The sequence below is a fragment of the Monodelphis domestica genome, chromosome 7, assembly GCF_027887165.1.
Source record: "Monodelphis domestica isolate mMonDom1 chromosome 7, mMonDom1.pri, whole genome shotgun sequence".
NCBI classification, from domain to species: Eukaryota; Metazoa; Chordata; class Mammalia; order Didelphimorphia; family Didelphidae; genus Monodelphis; species Monodelphis domestica.
Genome location: NC_077233.1, coordinates 202,580,238 through 202,597,960, shown reverse-complemented (window position 1 = coordinate 202,597,960; position 17,723 = coordinate 202,580,238).

The following is a 17,723-nucleotide window of genomic DNA, read 5'->3' as shown; positions in this document are numbered from 1 at the left end:
GTTAAATTTAATCTTCACAGTACATATATTATAAATTGGTGTTGTGTCAAACTGAGAAGAAATCGATAGATGATCAGGCAATTAGAATTCTCAACCTGAAGTTTTCAGGACTCTTAAGGGTAAAATTTAGGGTTTTTGACTGAATATATTATTTTAGTGTTGGCCAGGGATTTCAATTAAATCCCAATAAAATACTCTAATCAGTTTGGGATTTTTATGTTGGTTTAGTTACAATAGTAGGAAAAATTTTAGAAGAAGAGAGGAAAGTATATAAGATTTTCTCCGGCCTACGCTAAACCAAGGGAAGTTCAGAGGCCTTGACCAAGGGGCCTTCTCAGAAGATTAAATCTAGCTTTACTTCCAGCCACAAGGCCTCCTCTGAGATGAGGGCCCTCTTCAGAGGATAGTGCTTTTTTAGGAGGTCAATAAAAAGAGGAATCAGTCTAACCACTCACCAAGGCCACTCAGGGAAGATACCTCACATAAACCATGCTACAGAGTCAAATGCCGAAAGCACACCAAAACACTACCCAGAACTCCCAATGCTGCCCAGAGCTCCCAACGCCATTGAGAGAGCCCAACATTGCCAAGAGAGCCAGAGAGAGGAAATGACATATTTAGGCAGTTCTTTATATCACACTTCCTGGGTCTCACATGTACCAATGGTAGCTTAAGCTTGGCTTAGGACAACCCAGGGGGTCAGTCAATTGTTTCTGATTTGTCACTTGCTAGCACATGTTGGTCATAGGCCATCCTCCTCACAGTTAAGCCTTAAGTGGGGGTGTATATATTTCTGGTTGCTAGAATTCTAAAGAGTAAGAAGGGTGGAGTAAATCTAAAATTCACAGGAAGATGAGTGTGTGAATCTGGCTATGTGAACCTGAGCAAGTCATTTAATCCTTGCAAGTCTCAGATTTATCAAGTATAAACAGAGATAATTCTAGCACCTTCCTTTAAGGGCTACTGTGAACATAAAATGAGAATACCTATGAAGCAGTTCATAACCTTAAAATGCTATACAAATGCTAGTTATTTGTTGCTATTATAAGTATCATTATTGCATTTACAGTAATAGTAACTAACTACCTTGGTCTTAACTCTGTATATAAAAATAAAAATAGTGTAATTCCTACAGAATTAAAATAATTAAGTAATTAGAGTGGCAACTAATAGTTATTAATAGCCTAAGGCAATTAATTAATAATAGAAATAAAAAATATTACTCAGATTTCAATACAATGTCAAAAAAGTAATGGAATAATTAATAATTTCAATATAATTGTAATAAAATTTATGAAGAAACTATTAGACAAGGGTAATCCAGCAGAAAGAATTGTTGCTTCCATGACTAGATCCTAAATTATATTATGTGAAGTTCTAATTATGAAAACTATTGGTAACTAGTTTTTAGAGCCACAAAATAACTTGATGGAGCAGAATACACATTCAAAATTAAATCTAAAGAGACTATAAACTAGAATTTTAGTCTTTATATTATTTTTAATTATAAAATGGTGTTTAATAAATCAAGTCATAAAATATTGGAAAGAATTCTTATTCAAGAAAATCCTGGGAAAATTAAATATCAGATAGAAATAAATTTAGATTACATACATGAAAGCAAATGCTACTGTAGACATCATGTATTATAATATATTTTGTGTTATTTATCTAAATGATAAAATAATAAGAAAGTGGGTTGTATCCTGAATATTAAGGAGAGTTTTCTTGTCTATTCAACAAATTTCAACAAAGGAAGAGATTGATTTGATTACATAAAAAATTGAACAAAAAAGCAATGAATCCAAAGTGAAAGACAAAGAGATGGAGAAATATTTTTGATCTGATATCTAAAACTGATAAGCAATTGATATAAATTCATAAGAATGAGATATTTCTCATTATATAAATGATCAAGAGATATTAACAAACCACTACAAAAGTTTTTAATATTCTAGTCATCAAAAATTATTGAAATAATCATATCTGGAAGGGAGGATATATTGTTGGATATATAGGAATTAGTTATTTGCAAAAACCGGAAAGCATGAGAGCTGATGAAATCATAGAAAATGATAGTGTGAAAAGAGGAGAGAAGACAGAAACTTTCAGAAATAGGATATGCGCAATCATTTATCAAAGGAGACTAAAAGAAGTCATATAGATAGGAGGAATATCAAAAGAGCAGTGTCAGGAATGAGGCAGTGTCTAAGAAAGTCTGAACATCCAAACATTAAATGTGCTTTCACTTTCTCTCCTCCCATCTAACATCTAAACATCTCACAATTCAGCTTCTGCTTTTATCATTCCACTGAAACTACTTTCTCCAAAGTTACCAATAAGCTCTTATCTGGCAAATCTAATTATTTTCTTTTCAATCCTGATTCTCCTTAACCTCTCTGAAACCTTCAACACTGTTGATTACTCTCTCTTACTTGATATTCTCTTTTCTTTACATTTTCAGGTAATTTCTCTTGCTTTTCCTCCTACTTAGGTGACAGTGACCTTTTCATCTCCTTTGTTGGCTTCTCACCCAGATCATGACTTCTAACTATATATATATATATATATATATATATATATATATATATATATAGAGAGAGAGAGAGAGAGAGAGAGAGAGAGAGAAAGAGAGAGAGAGAGAGATAAGTGCCCAGAGCTTTCTTCTCCTATACTATTTCCCTTACTATTCTATATTAGCTCCTATAGATTTAATAGCTATTTCTTTGCTAACAAATCTCAAATCAACTGATCCTGATCCTACCCTGAGCCTCTCTAACTAACTTTCAGACATCTCAAACTGGATGTTTAGTAGACACCTTAAACTAAACATGTCCAAAATGGAACTCATTATCTTACTCCTTAGCCCTCCCATCTCCTTTCTATCTTACTATAGTCAAGGGGAACATAATTGTTCAGTTTCTCAGGCTCACAATCTAGAAATCATCCTTAATTCCTCATTATTTCTCACTCCATTTCCGATCTGTTGCCAAAGCCTATTAATTATATTTCTGCAGCAACTAGGGAATACTTCCTTTCTCTACTCTGACACTGCCACTATTCTGGTATAGGTATTCATCAATAACTTGCTGTTAGATCTACCTGCCTTAAGTATCTCCCTACTTGAATCTCTCCTCTACTTGGTCATTAATGTGATTTTTCCAAAGTCCAGGTGTGATCACTTCACTCCACCACTCAATAAAATCCAGAATTCTGAGAAAAAAAGGCACACAACTAACAATTGTCACATGCATGATTTAATCCTATAACTGTCTGAATAAAAGCCTCAAAGATTCCATTTAATTTTTCTGCTTCAATAGCTCATGTGGTCATTAAAAAAGCACTAAGTGCAACCAATAATAAAAAATATTCAGATTTTAAAGAAACTACTTTAGAAAGTTAAAATTTGAATATAAATTTAAAAAAATCCAGAATCCCCCTTCACCTATAGGATGAACTGCACAATCTCCTGCTGTGCCTTCAAAAACCTTCATAACCTAGCCCTCTCCTCCCTTTTAAGTCTTCTCATACCTTACTTCTGATTATGCTTTAATTCAGTAAAAATGACCCATTATCTGTTCCATTTATAACACAATTCATCTCTTGGCTCCAGGCATTTCCACTATCTATCTTCTATGCCTAGAATACTCTTTCTCTTCATACTTGATGACTGGCTAACTTGGCTTCCTTTCTAGTCCTAACTAAAATTCTTTCTTGTATAGGAAGCCTTCCCTAAACCTTTCACAGAAGGGAATCTTTGATCACATTTGAAATATCAGTTTCAGTTGAGGAGGGAGACTGAAATGTAGATTGCAATTTGTTAATAACTGAATGGGAGAGAAATGGAGGCAATGATTATGAATTATACTTTCTAAAAATGATATGAAAGAAATGAGAAGTATAAGATTATGGTGTGAAGGGATTGTAAGGCACAATTTTAGAAATTTCAATGGATGAAACCTGGGCATAATTGGAAGTAGAAGTCAGACAATGGATGAGACTAAAGATTAGAGAAAGTGAATGAGTGGAGAAGGGTAAATATCTGGAAGAAATTTGATTGAGAATCACAAGTAATTATTCACTTCAGTAAAAAAGAAAGGTCATGTCTGACAGAAACTGAAGCAAATGTAATGGCCTTCTCTACTAGCAGCAATTCAATGACCCTGGACAATTCTGAGGGACTTATGAGAAAGAACACTATCCACAGTCAGAGGAAGAACTGTGGGAGTAGAAACACAGACGAAAAACAACTGTTTGATCATATGGTTTGATTTGGATATGATTGGGGATATTGACTTTAAATGACCACTCTAATATTAATAATATGGAAATAGGTTTTGAACAATGATACATGTAAAACCCAATGGAATTGCTCTTTGGCTCCATGAGGGGGTAGGAAAGAGGGGAGGGAAAGAACATGAATCATATAACAATGGAAAAATATTCTAAATTAAATAATTAAATAAATAAAGTTTAAAAATTAAGTTAAAAGTCTATAAGAATGTAGAAAAAGTAGGAAATTGAATCAAAGACACAGAAGAATATCCCTCATTCATGGAGTTGAAGATTAGGGTAGAAGACTTTAGATTAAGGGGCAGGAGACAATGATATTGAAGGGAATAGAAGAGAAGCTAATTTGTTTTCCTTGGAGAGATAAATAATACTATTCATGCATTTGATTTCATAATATGTCACAAATCAATGAGAAATATTCTCACTAAAAAGAAGTATCTTTTTATTATAGCAGTATTCAATGTGAACAATGTTTTTAATGGAAATGTAGGGAATAAAGTTTAAAGTGTACTGGAAAATAATAACCCCTTCCTGAGTGTGAAAAAAAATAGTCATTCTTCTAGTCACTCAAGTTCCCAACTTAAATATAATCTTACACTCTCTCATAATTGAGTGGTAAGGGCTAGGCAATGGGGGTTGTGACTTGCCCAGGGTCACACACCTGGGGAGTGTCTGAGGCCAGATTTGGACCTAGGACCTCCCATCTCTAGGCCTGCCTCTCAAATCACAGAGTCACCCAGCTGCCCCTAACAATTTAGTTTTAATAAAAATGGAGATATATAAAAAGGGAAAGGTAGGGAAGGGACAGAAACTATCACCCATCTAAATAATAACAAGTCAAATCAGGAAGCAATCCCTGCCACCATCATTTTCAAAAAACCCTCCAGTGCACAGCTGGCACCAGCACTCCTGCTCCTGACTATCTTCCACCCAGAGAAAGAGAGATAGACCTCCCTTCATGCACCACATCTTTTTACTTTTGTTCCCCTCTGTCATGCAAAGTATGCATGTAAAATAGGATGCAAGATAGGGCAAACTTAGGGAGTGGTTTCTATCTACATGCAATTAATATTTTATAAATTGTCAAATCTTGTTTCTACATGGAAAACATCTCTTTTATAGATTCTCTTTCTAATGGCCATCACCTTTGATCAGGCCTTCAATTTCTTTCATCTGGACTACTACAACAATCTTCTAATTGACCTCATAGCTTTAAGTATCTTTTCACCAATTTACGCTTTGTTCAACTATCCAAATGATTTTACTAAAATGAAGCTCTAACTAAGGCATTCCCTTATTTCATAAATTTTAGTTTCTCCTTATTACCTGAAGAATAAAAAAAAAAATCTCTAATCTCATCCTGAGAAAGGGAGGCCATGGATGTATTGTTATCTGTCCCATAAGTGTATAGAATATTCATCTGATAGTCAGTCAAATTCTTGAAATAAAAAGACTATTTCATCTTTGCCTTTGCATCCACAAGACCCTTTAATATAATTGAGGTTTGATAAATGTTTCTTAATTAATTGATTACAGTAAATAACCAAGATCAAAGATCTGTTATTTATAATACCTATCTTACATTCTGATTTGAACATTAAATACAAAAATATTTAAGATGCATTGTAATTATTAGTAGTATTAATTTTTTAATTTCCAAAAATAAAAATTCAACTATAGTATAGAAAAGTTTGCCCTACTTTCCTTTTAGCATTTGTATGTCTAAAACATCAGAGAAAAAAAATTAGAACTGTAACACTCAAGTTTCAAAATTAGGTTTTGCCAGAATAATGCTATACTTGGGCTGCACGTTCCCTGCAATCAGTGATGAATGAGCTCTTAATTCAGTTAAAATCCTCTTTGTGCATTTTTAGATGTGGTAGGACATTTAACACAGTCCTTCACTGACTGATTTCAAATGTTAGAATTCATTTTTCTACAGTAGTAATCACTGGGAAAAAATGAGGGCTGGTGAAAACTTTTCCTGTTAGTTCATTTTTATAATATCAAGCAGAGAGCAAGATAGAAAGTATATTCTCATATAGTTTTTCCTTACATTAACTGTAACATGAATGGTCACTATTTGGTGTTGATACTGAATTTTTTGCAATGTTCATGATCAAAGAACAAAGCATAGTCAATTCCTTTAAATCTTATCTAAAATAATGCTTATAAGTGACTAAATATTGTTTCTTTATGAAAAGCATAAACCATTTTTGATATATGACTAATTTGCCTTAGCATTCAATAAGATTTTTTAAACTTTCAAATGACAATTAGTATATATCATTAAAATTGCAGCCATGCTTTGAGTTCTATATCTAATTTGTATATATACTCGTTAATCACATATTAGATGACACTCACATCTATCATGATTCCTAACACCAAAAACATTTTCTAGAAAACCAAAAGTATTGTGGGGGAAAAAAGTTGGATTTAGCATCTATCTTTAACTCAGATCCTACTTTCTAACATATACTTACTATATCATCATAGGCAGTACAAGGTCCTTAACCTCTCAGCCTCATTTTCTTCATCTGTAAAATTTAAAAAATAACTCTGGCAAGAGGCAGTAGTGGTATAGTGAATGGAGAACCAGTTTTGGCATGAGTTTAAGTCTTGACTGTGAGTCACATTAGATGCAACCTTGTGCAAATCACTTAACCTCTTAGTGACCTCAGACAATTACTAAAACTCTTTCTTTTAGCACAGATGCCAAACCACATTGGTAGAAGATACCTCACCAGGAATTTTGTGTGCCAATGATATCAGGTCTAGACAAAAAGACTAAATAAACAAACAGCAACAAAAATCATCTGTGGCAAGATTGAAGTAGATAATATAGGTAAAGTGCTTTGCCATTATATGAAACTATGAATTTGACATTAAAATATGGAAGTATTTATCTGTAAAAAAACTTAGTGCTCTATAAGTTTTGCTTTAGTTTTGTATGCTACTAGTAAATTTCAGAAGAAAGAATGGACAACAAAGGACAAAGAGTGCCAGTCTAAGGGGATTTCACATGTTGATCTTAGGGAGAGGGCAACCTGTGACCCCAATTTGCCATAATCCCTTCATAAATAATTCATTTAAGTTGCAATGGCTTTTTTTGGCACTGACTTCAGATTTTACACATAGGGTAAAAGCTAAAAATTTAGATCAAATGAGAACTAAATGACTCAAAAGGTCCAATTGATACTGCTAGGTTTGACCCATGACTTCTTCCCCTTTCTGAATGATTTGCCTACTGAGAGTTTAGAAGTTTATCAAAGATAGGACAAGATATGAACCTCAACCAAGTGAGGAGATTATGAAGCATTTATTTGACATGCTCCCCTGCAGAGGCCTTGAACAGCATTTTCTATCACAAAGGAAAGTATGAAGGCAGTGCCCCAGTTACGATAGTTCCATGCTCCACTATATGCACTTGTGTGCCCTCTAAAATGTTTTTCTTTGCTATGTAGATAGATTCTCACTGTGATAACTAGGTCACATCAGTGTTGTGACAGTCTCAACTGATTTTTTTTCCCCCACAACACCATGTGTTCCCAAGAAATTCCATTTTTACTACAACTTTCCTATTGTTAGCAAACTATTTGAAAAAGGAACTTAAAACTTTAATTCCCAAGTATTAGGTCATAGATTTAAGACCAATAGGGAAATTCTAGGCCATCTAGTCCAATTGCACATTTTATAGGTGAGAAACTGAGGCCCATGGTACTAAAGGACCTTTCTCTACATCACACATGTACCAAGTGATTAGAGCAAGGGTTTGAATGCTAAGGCCCTCTGCTTCCAAATTTCACACTGTAGGCCTTCACTCAAACAGTGATAATAGATTAGCTCTTTTTTCTTCTTTTAAAAATAAAATATACTATAAATTTAGTCATCCAAAATTAGTTCACATATCTTTATTTCTACTATGCGAAAAGCTATAGAGCATAGAGAGCTAGTCTTTAAATCAGAAAGTGTTAGATTTATGGTTGGAATGAATATTTAATTGATGGTCACCAGGGATTTAATTTCTAAATCCCAAAATGATTTACTCAAGTAAATGAAATTTATGGTAGTTTATTTTTACAATAGAGGGAAGATATTAAGGAAGAGAGAAAAGGGGAGATAGAGAGGGAGAAAGCTTGGGCTTCCTCTGAACCAGTTAGAAATTCTAAGGCAACAGTCAGAGGAAAGGAGTTTCAAGACTCTGGGCCTTTCAGAGGTTCACACCTCCAGAAAGGGCAAGGAAGGAAGTCAGCCTTTATACTCAGGACAGTGACCATCTAAAAGGAAAACAATTTGAGGTCCCTTGTATGAGCTCATCCAGGGATCCAGTTACACAGCCAAGTGTCTTCACTCCAAGTCTGAGTGTCTGTCTTCCAGTCTCTCCTCAAGTGTCTGTCTTCCCTCCAGCTCCAAGCCCAAGTGACTGTCTTCCAGTCCAACTCTGAGTGACTGAATAATCTTCCAACTCTGAGTAACTGATGATTTCTAGTGTGTCTCTGTTTCCACTATTTAAAGACCTTTTTCTCTTGTGTCACCTCCCCTAAATTTTATGTCTAACAATCACAGCCAATGCTCCTTTCCAGGACTGCCCACTCTTTCACACCTGGGTCACAGACCTTCCATTCAATGTATGAAATGGTGTTCATACCTTTTTGCAGTTAGTTTACACCTTTTTGTAATTGATTCATAGCTTTTTGTGGTTAAAATGGGTAGATCTACTTTAAGTACTGGGTTTACACTTTGGGGATTAAAATCTAAAAATAGACATGAGATTACAATTTAATCTTCATAATAAAGGAAGAGCTAAGTACCTTCACTGTTATAATCTGGGGAAAGCCAAATCCAATCTTCACAAAAGGCCATAGTTTAAGTCCTGTCTCTGACCTCTGGCTATATGACCCCAAGCAAATTACTTAAACTGCATATTATAGGCAATAATAAGATCATAAGCTATAGAGAAGATACCTACATGCACATTTAGAGACCTTTACTTCATCCTAGAGCCATGTTTTATAAGACCTGGAATGCATGCCGTGCCTGAGGACATTTTTTGCATTGCCAAAAACGGATCAATACTAGCACTTCCTCCCTCTGCTTTCTGAGGTAATGCAGTGGGCTGACAGACAGTTTGAAAGTGCAGTTTGGGCACATGATCCCTAAAAGGTTCACTAAAACTGTCCTAGAGTTTCCTACCCTGAAAAAATCACAGCTCCAGTTACCAGTTTATCTGTCTCTGTCTCTCTTTCTCTCCCTCTCTTTTTGCCTCTCTTCATCTATCTCCCTCTCACTATGTGTCTCATATACACATATATGAAAGCATTTCTCTTATTATTTAAAGTGACTTCCACATTCAAGATTTCCAAACACAATTTAAATGTAATTTTAAAAATTCTTTTTTCCACAATGGGAGGTCATCCCTCACATTAGTTTGTGTTTACATGCAAAGGATATCACTATGCTATGTCTCATTTGAAATCATTTGATCTAGAAAAAAATTTCTATGAGAAATTAATAACTAAAGAAGAACATATCAAGAATGTACCTTACTCTATAGCTTTTGTTCCTCTACTTGCCACCAAGTCTTCCTACCACCTACAAACCCTCAGCTGAATGGATTCTAATGAACATTTCTTCAAAGTTAGATTATTCTGATTTTTAAAATTTCTCACACAGTGATTTATTGAGGTATATTCCTTCAGTTCTTACCGTTTGTACAATATTGTGCTATTATCCATCTCCCCAGCATAATATAAAAATAAACATTCTATTTATCCCTCTAACAAAGAGTTATAACTTAAAACTTTTAAAAACCGCCATATCATCCTTTTCAGATTTTTTTCTAGGACTTCATAAATATACTGTTTTTAATTATGTATATATGATATGATTAATAGAAGCAAGCAGATTTTTGCATGTTGTTTGATGAACCAATTTAAATAAAATAGCATTATATTTCTCTAGCCTGAATAATAACTGTTAAAGACTGAAGAGATCTTAAGGATGAATGAGGAATGTCAAATTCCCATATTTGATATGAAAAAGAAAACAAACTGATTCCTGGAGTGCTTAGATGACTTGTCCAATTCAACACAGCTAACTTGTGACAAAATCATAGGTAGAATGAAGATAAGGATTTTTAGCTCAAATTTGAGTCTATTATTCCATACATATTACATTGAAGATAATATGAATATGTTTATTTCTATGAGTGAAATTAAAATGTTCTTATTAGGATCAGAATAACATCATATAATATGAAAAAATGTGTTTTTTTGCATAAAGCAGTATAAAAATTTTGTCATCATCTTCATTGTTATCTTCATTATCATGATTATCCTAACAATGGCTATCATAGCCCTAGGAATAAGCAGTAGGTCAGATTGTAAAGGAAAGAAAATTTATTTTCAATATTCTATCTCTCCTTTATGTTCTTTTTCTTTCTATTAGAGAGTACAATAGCTAGAATTATAACCTCACTCACATCTAAAGTACTAAATTTTTTGTGAATGGTCACAATATTTAACTTGATTTGGTGAAAAAGAACCAAACTTCTCTCTCATTTGCATTTAAATTTTTTATTTTCATTATATTAATTCCATGGTAATAAAGAAGTCATCATAGGTATTCTGTGATGGAGTTTCTGCTAGAGAAATTTTAAAGTTTAAGTTCTATAGGTAAGTCACTTAAGATATTATAATGGAATTCTCAGGATAACAATTTCTAACTCATGAAATCTGGTCTGGGTAAGGAATGTTTAAGCCCATCTGGTGTTGCTGCATCAGATTGCTTCAAGCCAAGTTTTTTGATCTTCCACTTCTGTCAGCAATGTTGGCCAGCTTCCTGTGATTTCTTAAGTATTTCACTGCTTTCAGAAGAACCTTCTCTTCTTCCTCAACACTAAAAGGGGGGCAGGAAATACTTGCTTCTTCAGAAGAGGGAACTGGATTTTCTTCAGTTTCAAAATATGCCAATGTTATGCATTATGGGATGGTTTCATGGCTAACAGTGTTTTGCTGCTAAGTCTTAATGAACTTACTTTAATTGGCCAATTGGACCATTTGGTGAGATAAGAAAAGTTTGTATATCTCAGAAAATTCTTTGCTTTTAAAGTGTGTATTGAACATTTATACTTCTTATGTGGAAAACTCCAATGTAAATCTAAAGATGATTCTGTACAAGGTCATTTTTATAACAGAAAAAAGCAACATTTTAGATATTTTATTTAGTATTAATAATTAAATTATGAATTGCTATTATTCTGAAGTTATCCCTCACTACTTAAAACTCTTTCTTTAAAGAAATCCCTCAGGGCTCATTTAAAAACTATATCTAAAACAGGAAAAATGAAAGGCTTGATTTTTGTTTTCTAAAGCAAATCAGATTAAAACCTCTCCCTTGATCATCTTTTGTTATGTCAAAAATATGCTCAAAGAGATATGTCACAGTATAGCATGTGCTATTTGGTTTTGGACAGCAACATCTTGGGTGGCTAAAGAAAGTCAGTTTTTTTCTGTTTTTTTTTCTTTACAAATGGATAAATACTTCATAACATTCACATTTACATTTCACTATTATGTAAAATTTACCATTTTTTATTTAATGACATTTTTAAGTGGTAAAACACAAGAGAGCATAGTTCTGAACTCTATACACTGTATCTTTTCCTCAAACAATTAATTGACATAAAGATGACTTTTGGGACAATGTTTAAATTTAATGGACTTAGATCTCCTTGGGGATCTTCACAAAGGAAATCCAGGAAATTATCTTAACAGAAATACAGGGCAAGTGACTTGCTCATGAGGTCTTCATTGTATCGATTAAGGTGTTTATGATGGCCAATTCAGAACAAATAAGAAATCATAAAAATGTTTTAATTAAGGAGTCAGGACTTTTTGATGTAGATTATGTAAGACTATCCTATAAGCTTTGTGATGCCTCATGGTAAGTTGCAAATAGGCAAATCTCATATCTATTTATTTCTCTCTGTCTCTATCTCTGTCTCTCTGTCTCTGTCTGTCTGTCTGTCCTGCTGTTTAGAATTATACAACTGAAATTAACTCTTTCTCATGAATTGACATAGAACCAATTACCAGACTATAAATAGAAAACCCCTAAATGTCCCTCTTATTATTCCACCAATTAATCACTTCAATAGGACCATTATGGCACCAGGACCAAATATTTATCCATAAAATTTTAAGAACATAATTTTAATATTCATGGCCATACCAAATACCAAATTAATTAAGGTACAGAAAATAATAAACCTTTAAAAATAAATTAAATTAAACCATGATCCATTTTATTCCTTTTGCTATTGATATTATGCCAACTATAATTTTAATGAGTCTTTAGATGGTAAACTTGAATACTTTTATACAACTATAAAAAGTTGATATATCCACATGTAAAATATGTAACAAAAATTCAAATTAATATATCAGAATACTTAATTATGAAAAAACTGTTTCTATCTGAACACAATAGAAAAATTTTCAAAGGAAATATAATAATAATATATTTTATAACATTATAAAGTTTACAAAGCACTATGTATTTTCTCATTTGGTAAAAGTCAGAAGTAAGGAGAAGAGGAAGGAAAGGAAAATAAAGAGGTAAATAACTCCAAGGCAAAGCATTCCTCTTATTGCTAAACCTCTTCCTCTTCAGATTTATAGATATCACGTCATTTCCTTTCTGTTTTGACAACACCAGATTTTGGAATATTGACACCATAGCTTTAATGAAAACACTGATTTTTTCATCATATATTTTGTTATGTTACGAATATAAATTAATCAGCAAGCTCATACTATTCATAAGCATTTATTAGTAAAGAGAAAGAAAGAGAGAAATAGTTTTTTCAGCCCTTCTAACTTTATGTAAAAATTCATTCCTCCATTGCAGTTGGTCCTTCAGAAGTGGCCTAGTGAGATGAGCAGTGCCAGTTCAGAAAGCTAGTTTGTTCAAGAGCTCTGGTTCAAGAAAGAATGCTCTCTGCTTCACCCACTGACTTTTTAAACTCAAAGCTCCTCCCAGGCCCAGAATGTAGGACAATGGCTTTCAAATATCATGCAACATTATACCTGTGACAGGTCACTGATACTGGGATACTCATGCTGGGATGCTGGGAATTCTGGCATCAGGCAATCAGGCTGTCAGAGACACCACATGATTCTGTGATTCCTATGCAGAGTCTTTCTGAGATGGGCTGAGTAGGGATCCCCTAAATATTTACCTCACATTTTTGTGATAGGATGGTCTCTATACACTGCCAGTCCTACAAGATATTTCCCTTTCATACATGAAAAGATTTCAATATCCTGAAAATTCTCCAGTGCATCAGTAGAAAACAAATTATGACTTATACATTGACAGATACACAACTAAAATGAAATTATTAATTCATCATGTCCCTTTTCTCTACAAAAATCACTGGGGTAAGGATTGGGGAGATAATTGAGTCTGGACTCAAAGTCTTTCATCTTGGGGTGCTGATTAAGGGCTTGGCTTGTTCTATAAGTATTGGAAGAGTTTTTGGTGTTTCATGGATTTTCAGGCTATTTGCCCTGCATTTCTATTTTAGGTTAATAATCCCTTTTCACTTCTTCAGTGCATTGTCATGTATTAATGTCCATCTGTTTCTGATTCTGACTTCACATAACCAATACCTTATCTCAGCCTCTCATTTCTATTAAGGGCTATTTCAATAACCTCCTAAACTTGTCTCCTTATCTCAAGATTCTCTCAACTCCATTTTTTCTTACAGAGCAGTGTAAAGATTAAAATTTTTGGGAAGCTGAGGCAGGAAGAAATTCGTTTCTCTCTGCAAGGAGTATTATATTTTTAGAGGTTTATTAAAGGTTAAGGATTAAAGAAAATACAGAATAAGAAAACACGTGTCTAGGCCTCTGGCCTAGATAACCTTGCCTACATAATGAAAAGAGCCTCGTCTGCATGTAAGCAGAAATAGGAAAGACAAGAGGGCCTGTCATGGGCGGAGTCCCTTTAAATAATGATTTGCTCTAGGCCCAGGTGAGAATTCAGTGAGATTACAAAGCATTTTGGGGAAGTGGAGCAAGGACTTCTAGGGATTGAAGTCCTGGATTCAAGTCTCCATTTTTTACATTAGCCAAAATAAATTTCTTCTTGACCATATCTTTTCGTTTCTCAATAAGCTCCAGAGACACTCTAATAATAGAATCAGTTATATTCTCCTTTGTTAGGCATTTAAGTGCCTTCTGTATTTATCTACAGTCTACATTTTGTTCCCATTATGTATCATCTTCTTTTACCTACTCAACAGTACGTATATACACATATACCCATGTGCATATATGATGCATGTATATAGTGATTACACCTTGACAGTTACCTTGGATTTATTTCAAGTGTATTGTTTATATGTATATATTGTCTTCCCTGACAGAATATAATAGAAATTCAAACTCCTTTAGGGAAACCAAAATGGCTCCACTTTCATCTTTGTATCCCGAGTTCCCAGAACATTGTCTAGCACATCAGAGAGCCTTAATTAATGTTTGTTTATTGTTAGATTAATAACAACTCTTAAATGATTTAGAAATGGGTTGGGTACATGTAGCAGTAATTGAAGAATATAAGAAACTAAACATATTTTCAGGATAAAAAAAGCTAAATTTATTAATCTTCCTTTATGTGCAAAACATTCATTGTGCTGAATATCTGTGGATAAAAAACAAAAACCAAAGAAGTTTCTGCTCTTAAGGAACACATATTTAATGGAAGGTACCATATTTCAGGTTAGCTAGGTAGCTCAGTGAATAAAGTAACAGGCCTTAAAGGCAGGAAGACTCATCTTCCTGGGTTCATATCTGGCCTAAGACACTTAATAGTTACGTGATCCACAGCAAGTCACTTAACCATGTTTGCCTCAGTTTCCTCATCTATAAAATAAACTGGAGAAAGAAATGGCAGAAAACTTCAGTATCTCTGTTAAGAAAAAACAAAAAAAAAAGGATCAAAAAGAATTTGGAATAACTGAAAAATGACTGAACACATACACATCATAATTTCATAGATTTATAAATACAATTTAGTTTTTAGGAGGAATTACTAACAATTAGATAAACAATGAAAAGGTATTTACAAAGATGGTCTTTGAGCTGAGTATTAAAGGAGGTTAAAGATTCTAAAAGGAAGAGGTACAGGAGGATCATCAAAGTTTCAAATATGTTGGCAACACTAATAAAAAAATGTTTTCCATATAAGCATCCAAATAGTCAGGTGAAGGTGAAGCTGTGTGGCTCAGTGGATTGAAAGAGATAGAGACAGGAGGTCCTAGTTTCAAATCTGACCTCAGATACTTCCTAGCTCTATGACCATGGGCAAGTAACTTAACTTTCACTGTGTAGCCCTTACCACTCTTCTGCCTAAGATGGAAGGTAAGGGTTTAAAAAAATAAAAAATACTCAGGTGATATTATGGATTGCCTCCTGAATAACTTTGCTTTTCTCTAAAAATAACATCTGCTGATTAGTTGCTTTATGAAATTAACTTTAAAATATTTAATTTATCAATTCATAATATGAGTGATTGAGAATTCTGGTTACTACTTTCAAACTCTACATAAAAGTAATATATCTCATCCAAGAACCTGCATTGAAATAAGTACAGTTTCATCTCTTCCATCCAGGAATGACACAGAACAGACTGGGGGTATAAATTAAGATTAAATTTGCATTCTGGTCCAGAAGACTACCCAGGAGTTCAGGTTAGAGTTGTAGCTACTGTAGAGTTTTAGAATTAATAGGAAACTTTTTCCTGTGTATCACAGAAATGAAAGAATCATATAAACACTCTATTCTTTCTTAAAATTAGCCCATTCCTTTGTTTCTGGGCTTCTAATGACTGAATATCTTAGATATTATGACAGATAAGAAATAGAATGAAATAGGCACATGGAAAGAGGAATAACAAACTCTCTTAAGAATCATCATAGTACTTCATAAAAAAAAACTTTTCTACTTGCTTTCAGCTCTCTCACTATTAAGCCTATCAGTTAATGAAGTATCACTTAGCAATTTAACTTCCAGTTTTAAAAATAAATGATATTTGAAAGAGGTATTATAAAAAGAGATAGCTATCAGAGGCAAAATGATATAGTTTCTAGGAGACCTGGATTAAAATTCTTTCTCAGACACAACTCAAAAACTCAACTTAAATGCTACTTTATGCAGCAGATCTTTTCTTGTTACTCAACCTCAGTTACTAATCTAACCACTAAATTCGTTTTTTCTTTTAAAAATCAACAAATTTATTTATTATATTAAAATTTCCAAGCAACTTTCTCACTCCTTCCCCATGCCACAATAGAGAACCCATCATTTGATGAAAAGATATATAGATATTAAACTATACTTTGCTTATTTCTGTTGATTAATATTTCATCCCTCTTTGTGATTGCAAAAACCTAGAATTTGAGGGCATGCTCATCAACTGGCAAATGGCTAATGTCAACTGGGCTTTTTTCAAGTTTAAAGTTTGCCCCTCGCCCCTGAGAACTCACCCTGAGGGAAGGCCCAGACTCACTTGTTTTGTACTGAAAAATAGACCTTGAAGTATATGGTGACCTCAGTTTGGGTGGGACTAATGGTGTAGTCAAATGTTAAGTACACTTTTTTGTTTTAGTAGATCCTCTCCTTGTATTAAAGTACTCTCCCTGGATGCCAAGGTCTTGATTTGACCCTTTCCTACTGTATTCATTGTAGCAGACCTCTCCCTGATATCCCAGCTGCTGGCTGCAGTCTCTTTCCCAAGCCTACATGAAGCCAGTCAATGTATGTTTGCTATACCAATTTCTTCAGAGGATACAAAAGATCCCCAAATTCTGTCACTCCTTGGAGAATCTTATAGAATGTTGATCTTCCCAGAGATACTTTCCCTAGAGCCCCAGGGTTCCAACTTTGTATAGTATCTTCATGCTTGGCTCTGCAATAGAGGCAAATTTGGACCTATCTCTTTCCTGAATAAAGATTTGTTTTTTGCTGACTACTGTGAATTTCAAAACTACTCAACCCTGTTCAAACCATTCTTTAGAGGATGGGATTTGGCTATTTCCTGATCAATAACAACAGAGATACTTGGAATGACAGAATCAGGTCTTGGAAACTACAATCTCCACCCTACTCAGGGTAACAGGATTTAGGAAGGGCTACAGCAAAGCTCAAGATTTAATTATTTGAGAATATGACCTTCAACAGACATGTGCAAAGGGGACAGACCTCTGGGCGGTCCTGAGTTAAGCTAGAGCCACCAATGGCACAGGGAGACACAGGAAGTGAGGTAGAGGACAGTTGAGGAGTCTGGGGACTTCCTGTGTGGAGGAAAGGAAGTAGTTGGAGCCTAGTGCTTGGAGTGGAGGTGCTCAGACTGTTTCTCCATTT